Raw genomic sequence first — 12006 nt, 5'->3', positions numbered from 1 at the left:
ATATGAAGTTTCATGAAGATCCGATCACTCCTTCGTAAGCTAAAAAATACGTAATTTTTTCTTATTTTTCAGAAATACCCCCCCCCCCAATAGAGCGGATCCGTTCCAATTATGTAAATCACGTATGTAAGACATCTGCTTGTTTACCCACGAAGTTTCATCCCGATCCCTCCAATCTAAGCGTTTTCTATGATTTTAGGTTCCCCCACCCCAAACTTCCCCCAATGTCACCAGATCCGGTCAAGATTTAAAATAAGAGCTTTGAGACACGATATCCTTCTAAATATCAAATTTCGTTGAGATCCGATCACCCGTTCGTAAGTTAAAAATACCTCATTTTTTCTAATTTTTCAGAATTAACCCCTCCCCCTACTACCCCAAAGAGAGCAGACCCGTTCCGGTTATGTCAATCATGTATCTAGGACTTGTGCTTATTTTTCCCACCAAGTTTCATTCCGATCCCTCCGCTCTAAGTGTTTTCCAATTTTTAAGTTTCCCCCTCCCAACTCCCCCCCCCCCAATGTCACCAGATCCGGTCGGGATTTAAAATAAAAGCTCTGAGACACGATATCCTTCTAAATATCAAATTTCATTGAGATCCGATCACCCGTTCGTAAGTTAAAAATACCTCATTTTTTCTAATTTTTCAGAAATAGCCCCCCCCAACTACCCCAAAGAGAGCGGATCCGTTCCGTTTATGTCAATCATGTATCTAGGACTTGTGTTTTTTTTTTCACCAAGTTTCATCCCGATCCCTCCACTCTAAGTGTTTTCCAAGTTTTAGGTTTTTCCCTCCCAAATCCCCCGCCAATGTCACCAGATCCGGTCGGGCTTTAAAATAAGAGCTCTAAGACACGATATCCTTCTAAATATCAAATTTCATTGAGATCCAATCACCCGTTCGTAAGTTAAAAATCCCTTTTTTTCTAATTTTTCAGAATTCCCCCCCCCCAACTACCCCAAAGAGAGCGGATCCGTTCCGATTGTGTCAATCATGTATCTGGGACTTGCGCTTATTTTTCCCATCAAGTTTCATCCCGATCCCTCTACTCTAAGTGTTTTCCAAGATTTTAGGTTCCCCCCCTTCAACTCCCCCCAGTGTCATCAGATCCGGTCGGATTTAAAATAAGAGCTCTGAGACACAATATCATTCCAATCATCAAATTTCATTAAAATCCCATCACCCGCTCATAAGTTAAAATACTTAATTTTTTCTATTTTTCCGAATTAACCGGCCCCCCACTCCCCCCAACGGTCAAATCAGGAAAACGACTATTTCTAATTTAATCTGGTCCGGTCCCTCATACGCTTGCCAAATTTCATCGTCCTAGCTTACCTGGAAGTGCCCAAAGTAGCAAAACCGGGACCGACAGACAGACCGACATACTGACAGAATTTGCGATTGCTGTCACTTGGTTAATACCAAGTGCCATAAAAACGAAAAACTTGCTATTATTCCGTAGCTGAGATTCAGCTCTATCTATCTACTGACTTGAGTTTTGAAATAAACTATTATTATTATTATCATTATATTATTATTATTATTATTATTATTAATATTATTATTATTATTATTATTATTATTATTATTATTATTATTATTATTATTATAATTATTGTTAATTATTAACTCTATTATAGTATTATATTATTATTATCATCATTATTATTATTATTATTATTATTATTATTATTATTATTATTATTATTATTGTTATTAAAACTAAACAAAAAATAAACACAAAAATAAACAAAAACACAGGCACTAGTAATAAAAGTGAAGAAGAAAGGCTGTGACAATGTATAAATGCAACTACTATAAAAGGAGTTGGTTCCAAGCAAATGCAACTAGTATAAAAGGAGTTGGCTCCAAGTATGGTTTGGAATATTGTGGCTGTTTTTCTGTAAGTTTAGCAACAGCTATAGCAGGATCTGCTATCTGAAGTCTATTAATGAACTTTGAACTGTAATTCCAAAATGGATATCCCAAGTATGTTGCGGAGGGGAAGAAAGTAGAGCGGATTTTCAATTTATCAACGTCCGATGCTATATTGTACTGGATAATGATAGGTGGTAATAAACTTACCTAAGCTATTGATGTCAGGTGATTGATTTTTTTCAAACGATAATTTCGACAGGACCTGTGCCTGTCACCATCAGGTTTTGAACCTGATGATGACAGGCTTAGGTCCTGTCGAAATTATCGTTTGAAAAAAATCAATCACCTGAAATTAAACATGCGATGGAATTTAGTTGAGAAGGGACAATTTTCGCATTTCAAAGAAAGTTTAAATCCTTCTCTATTAAAAATTGAAGTAATCTGCAAATTTTAGCTCGATGAGTGGATAGATCTGAGATTAGTGAATTCGGTTCATCTTTCCAGTATCATTATTGACATAGATTAGAAGGAAAGTTTCCAGAAGCCTCCTTAGAATACACAAGGATCCCTGGAAAGTTTCCAGGGATCCTTAAATAATATAAACACATATTTCCAAGGTCAATTCTTAGTATCCTGTTCTACAGCCAAGTTCAATCTTAAGTTTTTTGCTGTTCTATTTGGATGTCACCTTTCGCCTCGATATTGAAGCCACTTTCAAAACTTTATAATTAAGCAAGGACTCTTATACAGGACACTAACCGTTACCTACTTAATAGAATTTAAGAGAGAGAAAACGGGTGTGATTTAAATAAAACTCAAAAAATTCAAAAATTCTGGAAAAGATTCAAAAAACAGCAACAAACTTTAAATAATAAAAATCCGAGTATTTTGACTCCTTATCAACGGGGAAAAAAGTTAAAGTTAAATTAAACGTAATATATAAAGGAAAAGACAAAAGAAAAAAAAAACAAGTTTCTTCCCTGTTTTTTCCTGCCAATAGAGCCTTACGGGGGAGACTGTTGAAGTATTTTTTTTTGCAAATCCATTGACGACTAAATAACTCTGAATGAACTGAACTCTGAAATATCTTGTGTTTTTGGTGCAAGTTCTAGATGCAGGCTTGTCAAAAAATCTCTTGTTTCATTGATATAAGGAAAGCATTTGATAGTGTAGATTTCAAGATTTTGCTGGACCGACTCAAGGGTCTGGGAATTCGCGGCACTTCTTTACAGTGGTTTGAAAGTTATCTCCTTGGAAGTACTTAATGATGTGACTTCATCTTCTTATCGACTAAAATGTGGAGTTCAACAAGGTTCTGTTTTAGGTCCTTTACTTTATCTTGTGTACGTAAATGCGATGCGTTTTTATGGCACTTGGTATTAACCAAGTGACATATAGCGATCGCAAATTCTGTCGGTCTGTCAATCTGTCTGTCCTGGTTTTGCTACTTTAGGTACTTCCAGGTAAGCTAGGACGATGAAATTTGGCAGGCGTATCAGGGACCGGACCAGATTAAATCAAAAATAGTCGTTTTCACGATTTGACCATCTGGGGGGGAGTGCGTTTTTTCCAAAATCTTGGAAAACACTTAAGAGTCGAGGGATCGGGATGAAACTTGGTGGGAAAAATAAGCAGAAGTCCTAGATACGGGATTGACATAACCGGAACGGATCTGATCTTTTTGGGGAGTTGGGGGGAGGAGGGTTAATTCTATCAAATTAGAAAAAGGAGGTATTTTTTACTTACGATAGAGTGATCGTATCTTAATGAAATTTCATATTTAGAAGGACCTCGAAAGTCAGATCTCTTATTTTAAATCCCGACCGGATCCAGTGTCACTAGGGGGGGGGGACCGGAAATCTTGGAAAACGTTTAAAGCGGAGAGATCGGAATGAAACTTGGTGGAAAGAATAAGCCCAAGTCCAAGATAGGTGACTGACATAACCGGACCAGATCCGCTCTCTTTGGTGGAGTTGGGGGGGGGGGGGAGTAATTCGGAAAAAGTAGAAAATATGAGGTATTAGTAACTTACGAACGGGTAATCAGATCTTAATGAAATTTGATGTCTAGAAGGATCTTGTGCTTTAGAACTCTCATTTTAAATCTCGACCAGATCTGGTGACATTGGGGGGAGTTGGGGGGGGGGGGACCTAAAATCTTGGAAAACGCTTAGAATGGAGGGATCGGTATGAAACTTGGTGGGACAAATAAGCAGAAGTGCTAGATACGTAATTGGTATAACTGGAACGGATTTACTCTGTTTGGGGGAGCTGGGGGGGGGGGGTTAATTCTGAAAATTAGAAAAAATGAAGTATTTTTAACTTACGAAGGAGTGATCGGATCTTAATGAAATTTGAAGTTTGGAAGAATATCGTATCTCAGAGCTCTTATTTTAAATCCCGACAGGATCCAGTGATATTGGGGGGAATTGAGGGTGAGGGGCACCTACAATCTCGGAAAACGTTTAGAGTTGAGGGATCGGGATGAAACTTGGTGGTAAAAATAATCGTAAATCTTAGATACGTTATTGAAATAACCGGAACGGATCCGCTCTCTTGGGGGAGTTGGTGGAGGATGGTTAATTCTGAAAAATAAAAAAAATGAGGTATTTTTAACTTACGAAGGAGTGATCGGATCTTAATGAAATTTGATGTTTAGAAGGATATCGTGTCTCAGAGCTCTTATTTTAAATCCCGATCGGATCCGGTGAAGGGGAAGTTGGAGGAGGGGGGTGGAACCTAAAATCTTGGAAAACACTTAGAGTCGAGGGATCGGGATGAAACTTGGTGGGAGAAAAATAAGCAGAAGTCCTAGATACGGGATTGACATAACCGGAACGGATCTGATCTCTTTGGGGAGTTGGGGGGAGGGTTAATTCTATTAAATTAGAAAAAAGAGGTATTTTTTACTTACGATAGAGTGATCGTATTTTAGTGAAATTTCATATTTAGAAGGACCTCGAAACTCAGATCTCTTATTTTAAATCCCGACCGGATCCTGTGTCATTAGGGGGGGGGGGGGAATCTTGGAAAACGCTCAAAGCGGAGAGATCAGAATGAAACTTGGTGGAAAGAATAAGCCCAAGTCCAAGATAGGTGACTGACATAACCGGACCAGATCCGCTCTCTTTGGTGGAGTTGGGGGGGGGGGGGGGGGGGTGGGGTAATTCGGAAAAATTAGAAAATATGAGGTATTAGTAACTTACGAACGGGTAATCAGATCTTAATGAAATTTGATGTCTAGAAGGATCTTGTGCTTTAGAACTCTTATTTTAAATCTCGACCAGATCCGGTGACATTGAGGGGAGTTGGAGGGGGAAACCGGAATTCCTGGAAAATGTGAAAATCGAGGTGTCTCACGAATGGGTGATCGGTTCTTAATGAAATGTGATATATAGAAGAATCTTATTTCTCAGGTGCTCCAGTTTCAATTCGAATCGTATCCTGGAACATAGAGGGTTGGAGGGGGAAACATAAATCTTGGAAACCGGAAATCTTAGAAAACCCTTACAGTGGAGAGATCGGGATGAAACTTGATGGGAAGAATAAGCACAAGTTATAGATACAAGATTAACATAATTGGTACGGATCCGTTCTCTTTGAGGGAGCGGGGGGTTGTTAATTTGGAAAAATCATAAAAATTGAGGTATTTTAAACTTAAGAACAGGTGACCGGATCTTAATGAAATTTGATTTTTAGAAGGAACTCCTGTCTCAGAGCTCTTATTTCAAATCCCGACCAGATCTTTTGACATTGGGGGGAGTTGGAGGGGGAAACCGGAAATCTTGGAAAATGCTTACAAATGTCGTAGATACGTGATTGACGTAACCGGACTGGATCCGCTCTCTTTGGTGGAGTTAGGTGGTGGGGTTCAGTGCTTTGGCGAGTTTGGGGCTTCTGGACGTGCTAGGACGATGAAAATTGGTAGGCGTGTCAGGGAGCTGCACAAATTGACTTGATAAAGTTGTTTTCCCCGATTCGACCATCTGGGGGGCTGAGAGGTATTTTTAACTTACGAACGGGTGATCGGATCTCAATGAAATTTGATATTTAGAAGGATATCGTATCTCAAAGCTCTTATTTTAAATCCTGACCGGATCTGGTGACATTGGGGGAAGTTTGGGGTGGGGGAACCTAAAATCATGGAAAACGCTTAGATTGGAGGGATCGGGATGAAACTTGGTGGGAAAAATAAGCAGAAGTCTTTCATAAGTGATTTACATAATTGGAACGGATCTGCTGTATTTGGGAGGGGGGGGGGTTAATTCTGAAAAATAAGAAAAAATGACTTATTTTTAACTTTCGAAGGAGTGATCGGATCTTCATGAAACTTCATATTTAGAAGGACCTCGTAAATCAGATCTCTTTTTATAAATCTCAACCGGATCAAGCGTAATTGGGGGGGGGGGGCAGTTGGGGGGATGACCGGAAATCATAGGAAATACTTAAAGCGGTGAGATCAGAATGAAACTGGATGGGAAGAATATAAACCTGTCTAAGATACGTGACTGACATAACCGGACCAGATCAGCTCTCTTTGGTGGAATTGGGGGGGGGGGGGTAATTTTGAAAATTTAGGTATTTGTAACTTACGAAAGGGTGACCAGATCATAATGAAATTTGATATTTAAAAGGATCTCGTGCTTTAAAGTTCTAATTTTAAATTCCCACAAGATCCTGTGACATTGGGGGGAGTTGGAGGGGGAAACCGGAATTCTTGGAAAACGTGAAATTTGGGGTATTTTTATCTTACGACTAGATGATCGGATCTTAATGAAATTTGACTTCTAGAAGGAATTCATGTCTCAGAGCTCTTATTTCAAATCCCGACAAGATCTTTTCACATTGGGGGGAGTTGGAGGGGGAAATTTTGGAAAAACACTTGGAGTGGAGGAATCGGGATGAAGCTTGGTGGATAGAATAAACAAATGTCCTTGGTACGTGATTGACAGAATCGTACTGGATTCGCTTTCTTTGGGAGTTGGGGGGAGGTGTTCAGTGATTTGGCGAGTTTGGCGCTTCTGGACGTGCTAGGACGATGAAAATTGGTAGGCGTGTCAGGGAGCTTCACAATTTGACTTGATAAAGTCGTTTTCCCAGATTCGACGATCTGGGGGGGGGGGGCTAAAGGGAGAGGAAAAATTAGAACAAATTGGTATTTATAACTTACGAGTGGGTGATCAGATCTTAATGAATTTTGATATTTAGAAGGACATCGTGACTCAGAGCTCTTATTTTAAATCCTGACCGGCATTAAGCCTTTTATTTTCCTTTTTAAATCAATCTATTGATTCATAGAATTTCGTTAGAGCTCATACCATATGATCACTTGGCTCTTCGCTCTTCTCGCCTCGTCACAAGTGCCATATGAGCTCTTAGCTCTTGTTTTTTAAATAATGCTAGAAAATCCTGCGCTCCCTTCATGGAAATTTTATTCCCCCATGACAAATTCCTTGATGGAAAGTTCCCCCTCTTGTCAACCCCTCTCCCCAACCAAAAATCCCCCTGAAAACGTCTGTACACTTCCCAATAAGAACTTTTCATTTCTGTTAGAGTGAGCCCTCTCGCAAGATTGTATGTATGTATCTCGCAAGATTGCCCTCTCGCAAGTTTGTAAGTATGCGCATATTACCTTTTCTTCAGCTGTACATCCCCCTCATCATGCCCTGAAAGTTTTCACTTAATATTCTTAAGCCATTCATAAAATTAAAAATCTTTATTTCGATCTGAATGTTTCTATTTCTCATAATGTCAGAAAAAAACGTTATAACCGAGATTACCGAAAAAATTGAATTTAATTCAACGAAGATGCCTGCAGTATACTGATATGCTGCAGTATTGAACTAGCTCTCAAAGGGATTACACCTGTTTGAACTTTTGAATTGTTTGAACTTGATTCCTTAGCCATGAATTAATTCAGTGACTACAGAAATTGTGCAATCTGATACTTGAATGTATCACACAATCAGATTTTTGGCGTTTTGAATTGAGAAAATTAGATGCGATAGCCAAGTGTGGTAGAGAAAATTGGATATAATTTGCCTGCGCGTTAATTACACTTTTTAGTGTCAAGAAGGATTAGCAGTTGGGCCGACCTCGCACAATTTGGACTGATTGTTCGCTTGGATACATTAGTGAGACTCGGCCCTCACGGAAAGATAAGTTTCTTTCACTATATAATCTCCCATTTACTAGGCATGAATCCTGGGAACATTAAAATCGGTGATTTATTCCTAGCCAAATTTGCGGGCTATCCCCTCTGGCCAATTCGAATCCTAGAGGTAATGACGACGAATACCGGAGACTGCAAATTTGCCATTGTTTGATACGGCAAAAAACACGTTTTTTGCTACGGCAAAAAAGGGGCTGTTCCCTCTTCAACGCCCTGCTCTTTGCGCTAAAGTTTAACTCTTTCTCTCAACTCTAATTTTTAAAACTGTAAAACCTTTAGCGTAAAGAGCAGGGCGTTGAAGAGGGAACAGCCCCTTTCATATACGGGGTAATTTCTGTTCGTTTTTAGTTTTAATGTTGCTCCTTACTTTCGGTTAAAAAAACTTGTTTTTTATTTAATTTTTTGAACGTTTTTTTAGTTAATCCATGTTTTGATTTCGGCTCTCCGCAGATGAATAATTAAAGCGAGATTTGCATATTTATTTATTTGGCTAAATGGCTTTCTCATAGTTTTGATCGAATGATTTTGAGAAAAAAGGAGGGGGAGGAGGCCCAGTTGCCCTCCAATTTTTGGGTACTTAAAAAGGCAACTAGAACTTTTAGTTTTTTACGAACTTTTTCCTTAGTAAAAGATATATGTAACTTACGAATTAGCTTACGTAACAAACTTCTATATTCATACGTTTTTATTATGTATATGAGAGGGTTCACCCACTCGTCAATACCTCGCTCTTTACACTAAAGCTTAAATTTTGTCCCCTGAATCACAAAGGCCGTAGAATAAATAGTTGAAATTACTAAAAATGCTTTAGCGTAAAGACTGAGGTATAAGGAGGAGGTGAACCCCTTACATGCGTAATATTTTCTGTTTGTTTTAATTTTTAATGCTACTCCTTACTTTCAGTTGAAAAAACTTTTGCATATTTATTTTTCATTGTTTTTTTTTAAATAATGCTAGAAAATGCTGCACCCCCTTTATGGAAATCTTCTTCCCCCATGACAAATTCCTCCATGAAAAGTATTCCCCACATAACCCCCTCTTCTCAACCCCCCTCCGAACCAAAAAATCCCCCTGAAAACGTCTGTTCACTCCCCAAAAACCATTACTATATGCAAACACAGGTCAAAATTTGTAACTTGCAGCCCCTCCCACGGGGACTGTGGGGGAGTAAGTCGTCCCCAAAGACATAGTTATAAGGTTTTTCGACTATGCTAAATAAAATGGCTATCTCAGAATTTTGATCCGACGACTTTGGGAAAAAATGAGCGTGGGAGGGGGCCTAGGGGCCCTCCAATTTTTTGGTCACTTAAAAAGGGAACTAGAACTTTTCATTTCCGTTCGAATGAGCCCTTTCGCAAATTTCTAGGACCACTGGGTCGATACGATCACCCCTGGGAAAAAGAAAAAAAAGCAAACAAATAAACACGCATCCGTGATTTGTCTTCTGGCAAAAAAATACAAAATTCCACATATTTGTAGATAGGAGCTTGGAACTTGTACAGTAGGGTTCTCTGATACTCTGAATCTGATGGTGTGATTTTCGTTAAGATTCTATGACGTTTAGGGGGTGTTTCCCCCTATTTTATACAATAGCGCAAATTTTCTCAGGCTCGTAACTTCTGATAGGTATGACTAAACTTGATGAAACTTATATATTTGAAATCAGCATTAAAATGCGATTCTTTTGATGTAACTATTGGTATCGAAATTCCGTTTTTTAGAGTTTTGGTCACTATTGAGCCTGATCGCTCCTTACTACAGTTCGTTACTACGAACTGTTTGAAACTGCCTATTTAAGTTAATGGAAAAAATGTAGCGGTCAGTTCCAACTAGGGCAATTAGAGATTCTTTACTGATGAGTTTAATCTTTCGCTTTTTGCTTTGTTGGTGGCTAAAGTCTGGTGCCTTAGATACAGGGTTAAAACATTCATGTTTAAGGTGTCCAATTAGGTGATTTTTTGGGGAAAAAACCGGTGTTTTTTTTCTTACGATGACAATCTGTTCTTGCTTTCCCTAAAATCTTTAGATTTTTCTTTCGCTATAACGATTTTTAGATTTTAGATCTTTTGACTTCTCCTGGAACTATTTTTTATTAGATTTTGTATTTTCCGTGTAGCCTAATTTGGCATTTTTTATATATGAAAATCAAATGCTCCCGGAATGGAACATGATATTTGTACTCAAAATCCATCCGCTTCCTCGGTCTTTGAAATTAGACGGAATTTAGATCTGGTCTTCAATTTTGAACAGGAGATCAAATTTTGACCAGTGGATTTATTTCCGGAATTAGGGTCTGTGATGGTGCTTCCATGTGATATAGTAAATGTGATGGTGCAACCTCTACCCGCCACTACCTCTATTCACTTGTATGGCTAGAAGAACTCCGTGAAAATGTCTTTATTAACCTTTATTTCAAATTTTTATTTAGAATTCTTTTTTGAAGTTAGATCTCTGCATCGTGTTTCCCATGATTTACACCTAATTCTTCACCAAATTCGAAATTATTTTCCATGATAGGATTTATTCTCAAAGAATCTCTCTAACTTACAATTAGGAAGAAGGGGGCGCACGATCTTGAAAACTCTTGCTGGAATTTCAGTCAGACTACATATTCTTACACGGGCATTGCATTCACCTAGCGAAACATTTTCACGATTATGTGAGGTCACTATTCTGGAGGTTTGAAGGGTTGGTGGCCACTTGAGGGTATGAGGACCATGAAGATGCAGTCACAGTCCATAGTGTAGACTGCAGATGTATTAGTGACAATTTTGTAAGTGTGGCATCGTAATTTCTCGTTTAGATAAAAGTTGCTATTCTCTGCTCCTTTTATTTTTATTTTGACCTTCAAATAAAACTAAAAATAGCAAATTGAAGGAAATAACAACTGGAAAAGATTCACTAACCTTTCAGACTCTTTCCCTGTAGGTATTGTATTCCCGCGAAGAACCATATGTATTTTTCATAAAAAAAGAAAAAAAAAAATTAGATGGATTGATCTCCGGTATACCGGAACAAATAAATAATTTCATATCTTGCAACCAATTAAAATCTTTGATTTGCTTTTTTTGTGCTTCAGAAAAGAAAACAAATTTTTTTCAACTGAAAGTAAAGAGCAACATTAAAACCAAAAACTAAAAGACGTTATTCCAAATATGAAGGGACTGTCCCCCTACTCAATACCTTACTCTTCACGCTAAAGTTTTTAGCACTTTTAAAAAGGCTTCCTGTTTCAATTAAACGGCCCAGAATCGTTCTTAAAAAATTGGGACAGACAGTCAAACTTTGTTTTAAGGGGGAAGGTTTGAGGAGGGAGACGACCCCTTCATATATAGAATAATGTCTGTTCGTTTTGAATTTTAACGTTGCTCCTTACTTTCAGTTGAAAAAACTTCTTTTTTTAATTTAATTTCTGATGATTTTTCAAATAATGCCAGTAAATCTAGCTCGTCCTTCATGAAAAATTCCTTCCCTTCACGAAAAAATCCTCTTTGTTAACGTCTTCCCCCGTAAAATACACCTCCGGTAAAATTCTCTCTGGACAATTCCATCCTCGCTGAAAATTCCCCCCCCCCCCTCTTTAAAATTTCTTGTGGACGATTCAACATGAAAAGTTCTCCTGAGCATGCTTCAATTTAGTTAAGATTTCAATTTCTAGTCGTTTTTGTGATCATTCCGGAAATCCCCCCTTCCGTGAAAACTTTCTCCTAGGAAATCGAAGCTCGCTAAAAATTAACACCCCCCCCCCCCTTCCCGAAAAAAATTCTGGATACGGCCCTGGTCATGTAACCCCTAAATGAATAGTTATTGAATCTTTCAACTATTATGATCAAAGTGGGTATCTCAAAATTGTGATCGGATGACTTTGGAGAAAATGTGAGAGGGGGTATAGTTGCCCTCCAAACTTTTTGGTCACTTAAAATGGGCACTCGAACTTTTGATTTTCTGTTTGAATG

General features: G+C 38.3%; 1 protein-coding gene across 3 annotated transcripts in view; it reads left to right on the top strand.

The window, feature by feature from the left end:
• Positions 1 to 12006, top strand: part of LOC136035694 (solute carrier organic anion transporter family member 74D-like) — a 147372-nt gene that overhangs the window by 34652 nt on the left and 100714 nt on the right. The gene's annotated exons all lie outside the window — the stretch shown is intronic.

This window comes from Artemia franciscana, chromosome 14, assembly GCF_032884065.1.
Source record: "Artemia franciscana chromosome 14, ASM3288406v1, whole genome shotgun sequence".
NCBI lineage: Eukaryota > Metazoa > Arthropoda > Branchiopoda > Anostraca > Artemiidae > Artemia > Artemia franciscana.
The sequence above is the reverse complement of the archived record's forward strand: the minus strand, read 5'-3'. Positions and strand labels throughout refer to the sequence as shown.